Genomic DNA, 4,586 nt, shown 5'->3' with positions numbered 1-4,586 from the left:
ATTTGCAACTAGTCAGCGTGATAGAGAACTTAAGGGAAAACGGATAAAAAAATGTCTGTGATACCCACCCATTTATGACAACAAGGTCATGTCCATTATATCTGGAGAAGAATTAGGACAATTGCCCCATTGAGTCTGCTCAATCATGCCTGATCCTCTATTTCTCTTGCTCATCTCCATTTCCCGGCTTTCTCGCCATAACGATTGATGCCATGCCCAATCAACAATCTATAAATATCTGCCTTGAATAAACACAACAACACGGCCTCCACAGTTGAATGCGGTAACACATTCTCCAAATTCACCAGCCTATGGCGAAAGAAAGTTTTCCGCAACTCTGTTTCAATGCTGCCTCTTTATTTTCCAACCCATGCAATCTAGGCTCCCAATCGTCTTTGGACTCAAGTCGTCCATCCTTTCTCACCCAATTTCGTTTCAAGACAGGGGAGGCAGCAACCAATGTATTTCTCCTCCTTATTTTATTTACACATCTCCCCTGTTTTTCCAACTGAAAAAAATGGAAAAACTCCTCCTTGGTCAGACCTGTTGCCATCTTCTTGGAATAACTGTTCCAAATTCAGATCTTCCAAATCAGAACTATTGTGTACATCAATTGTCAAGTCTCCAAAATTGGGACCATCATGTACATCAATTGTTACATGTCGGTGATGATAATTTTCCTGTTTCTCCCCCACCAATTTCAAGTGGTTGATGTGGTACCATCCACTTTTATCTGGAGAAGTTTAGCACCCTGTATGCTGATGGACTTGCTTTGTCTATGATTTCATAGGGCCCTGCAAACGTTGGATTTAAAAATGAAGTGGATTGGCGTATTCTAATTATCACTCTTTGTCCTGTACTTAATTCTATGGGACTGACTTTTGAGTGAAAGTAGGCTTTACTCTGCTGCTTCTTCTTTCCTATTTGATGAGCGGCCACATAGTTGGCCTCTTTTACTGTCTCTACCAACAGTTGTACCCACTTTTCTGACACAATTCAATCAATTTCAAGTTCTGACAAATCTAACCCGACCAACTCCTCTGACCTTTTCATGTTCCTTCCAATCATGAGTTTATAAGGGATGTAACCTGTTGAAGATGCCACTGTATTCCTTATTACCATCAACACATAAGGAAGAACTGCTTGCCATGTTGCTCGACGTTGTTGTACCATTTTTGCCATTATGTTTTTTAAAGTTCGGTTCAATCTTTCCACAACTCCTCTAGACTGTGGTCTATAGGATATATGAAATCTTTGCTTAATTCCTAAAAGTGTCATGGCATCTTGCATTATCCGTGCCTCTATCTGACTCGATATTCTGAGGTAATCCCCAACGCGTAAAAACCCTTTCCAATAAGATTTTTGCAGCAGCTTTGGCTGTGTTAGTCTTAGTTAGGAAAGCTTCCACCCATTTGGTGGAGGTGTCTACTACTACAAGGATATATTTGTACCCTACTGTGGTTGGTGGCAAGGGTCCAACATAATCTATCTGCAAATTAGTCCAAGGTCTTTCCACTGGTCTGTTATGTCGGAGGGCTCCTTTCTTTACATTTCCATCAGGATTATATTGTGCACAAACCAAACAATTCTTGACAGTGTTCCACATCCTTCTTCATCTTAGGCCACCAACACACCTCCTTGATTTTTTCCAGGGTTCTTTCAGCTCCCAGGTGTCCCCATAAATCATGGTACCAGTGGATCATCTGATTTCTTCCTAACTCTGGAACCACAAACTTTCCTTCATATATGACTACTCCATCTTTAACATGTACACCCTTGTATTCTTCATACATTTCTGACCTTACTCCTTCTATTTTTTTTTAAATTCTTCATCCTTCAGCTCCTCAGATAAATCCATAGCCTTAATCTGCTTCTCCTTCTGCCTTCCCATCTCCCCAATCTGTGGTTGCCATTCCTGCCAATTTAAAGCACCTTGCTTTGCTAACTCATCAGCCTTGTTACTCCCCTCAGGGGACAATTTAGAGTGAGCTTTCACCTGTACAACTCCATATTCTTTCCCCTTTGCTTCTTCAAATATATATTGCAGCAGAGCAGCAGATGGAAGGGGCTTTCCGTCAGCTGAAACACACCCTCTTGCTTCCCACAGAGGCACATGTTCTGTAAGGCTGTTACAAACATACATACTGTCAGAGTGTATGACTGATCCGGGTGGAAAATATTCTGGGTGGCTAACCACGTTTGCTACAGCTGCCAATTCTGCTGCTTGTGCGCTCATGGTTTTGGGTAGCTTTAAAGCTATACTATACCTTTCCTGTCCTTGTTCATCCTCCACGTAAATGCCACACCCAGTTCTCCTCTCACCATCCTGTACTGATGAGGAGCCATCCACAAAAAATTAAAGTAGGGTTTTCCCTTCTCCTTTGTGTCTTTGGTCTCAAGAATTATTTTGTCTGATTTGTCTCTACCCCCTCCTATTTGCTTCGATACAAATGGTCCCTTGGGATCATTTGCTATCAGAACCTGACACTCATGTTCACCACTTTGGTACACCAGACTGTCAGCTAACACAGTGGTGGCACTTACTCGTTTTACAGTTATATTTCTCCCTTGCAACAGCAATGTCCACCTGGCAATTCTGTTTTGGCTTACTGATCCATCTGTAATCCTTCCATCTAACAGTCATTGTATGGGGGTATGTTCTGTCAATATCGTAAGTGAATTAAGTCCCACTATGTAGTTGAAATGTTGTACTGCCCAGAAAACTGCTAACAAGTGTTTTTCACATACAGTATACCCCTGTTCTAATGGTGAGAGCATGCGTGATGCAAACGCTACTGGTCTTAACTTCCCATGTGTCGCCTGTAATAGGACTGCTGAGAGGGTGGTATCAGTTGAGGCCACCTCCACTGAGAATGGTTCATTCGGATTTGGGGTTTTTCAAAGCAGGCGCCATGGCCAGTGCTTGCTTCAGAGCTGTGATAGCCTGGGAGTGTTCTGATTTCCATTCCCATGCCACATTCCTTTTCAATAATTCCATTAAAGGAGCTGCCTTAGTGGAAAGTCCATCAATGTGATCCCTACAGTAGCCTATGAGCCCCAGAAAGGACCTCAGCCCTTTCACATCTTGAGGAATAGGCAGTTTCATAACCGACTCTACTCTTCGTTTATCAATTTCTCTTTTTCCCGGTGTCAAGGTCATTCCCAAATAATGAACTTCTTGTTTCATCACTTGTGCTTTTTTTAGGATTTACCTTTAGTGCCAATGCATGAAATAATTGTAACAGTTCTGTCAATAGCTGATAATGTTCCTGCTTAGTTTCCGTCTGCGGGAGTAAATCATCTACATATTGGACCAAGCATTCAGGCATTGAGAACCTCTTTAAGCCTTCCTTTAAATGCTGGTGAAATATAGACGGGGAATTATGGAACCCTTGTGGTAGGGCAGTCCATGTATATTGCTGTCCCTGAAAGGTAAATGATACTTGTACTGACACTCTCTTTCTAATGGGATAGACCAAAATCCATTGTTTATATCTAAAACTGTAAACCATTGCGCTTTTTCATTCTGTTTGACTACTGTTTCTGGGTTAGTTGCTACAGTTGGGGCTTTTAAAGGGGTTACTTTATTCAGCTCTCGATAGTCTATTGCCAATCTCCAACTACCATCTGGTTTCCTCACTGGCCATATGGGGCAGTTATTAGTTGATGCTACGGGCCTCAGTATCCCTTGTTGTACCAAACTCTGTATTACTTTACCCACATCTTCCTCAGCTGTCTTTGGAAATCCGTATTGCTTCTGTGGATTGGGGTCTGGACCTTGTATGCACACACTGCCAGCCATCTTTCTGCAGTCATGCTTGTACCGTGCAAATGCCCCTAAGTTTTGTGTAACGATTTGCTGTACCATGAGATCATTGCTCATCTCCTCTGGTTTTATTCACATTTCCCCCATGGTGCAGATTCTACCCTGATATTCACCTACTGGAATTTGCCTGTGATATGTATCATTCATACTGGTTGGCATTCGCCAAATCTTACAGTTAACCGGATCAAAACAAAGTTCTGCTTTGGCCATGTAATCACTCCCCAGTATATCTTTCTGCTCCCGGGGTAATTCAACCAGCACTATGCAATGTTCTAATGCTATGTCTCCTATTCTAACTTCTAAGGGTGCACTCACGTGTCCCACTTGTGAATGACTTGTACATCCACTTAAGATCATTTTACCTTGTATTTCCCAGTTTGCATTAGTTACGTTAGTGGTGTTGACGGTGGTTCGGCATCCTCCAGTGTCCCATAAAAAGGTAACAGGGCGGCCTCTGACCCAACCATTTACTAGAGGTCTTCCAGTTTCGTCCCACCTTGTGTTACACACCCATGTTGGTGAGGCCGGACACCGTCATTGAAGCTCGGGGTGCAATCCCCCAGGTGGCGATGTCTCCACCACATTGTTTTGTGGGCTTGTTCTGTCTGGCCCCTCCAAGGTCACACCTCTTTGCCCTACTCTTCCACTTTTCAGGTTTGGACATTCTCTCTTGATGTGTCCCTCTTGACCACAATTATAGCATTTAAACACTCTACCGCCAAGTCTCCCTGTTCTCGACACTGTTTCATTTCCTCTGGTT

This window comes from Hemitrygon akajei, unplaced genomic scaffold (assembly GCF_048418815.1).
Source record: "Hemitrygon akajei unplaced genomic scaffold, sHemAka1.3 Scf000049, whole genome shotgun sequence".
Taxonomy (NCBI): domain Eukaryota; kingdom Metazoa; phylum Chordata; class Chondrichthyes; order Myliobatiformes; family Dasyatidae; genus Hemitrygon; species Hemitrygon akajei.
This window is presented reverse-complemented; position numbering follows the sequence as displayed.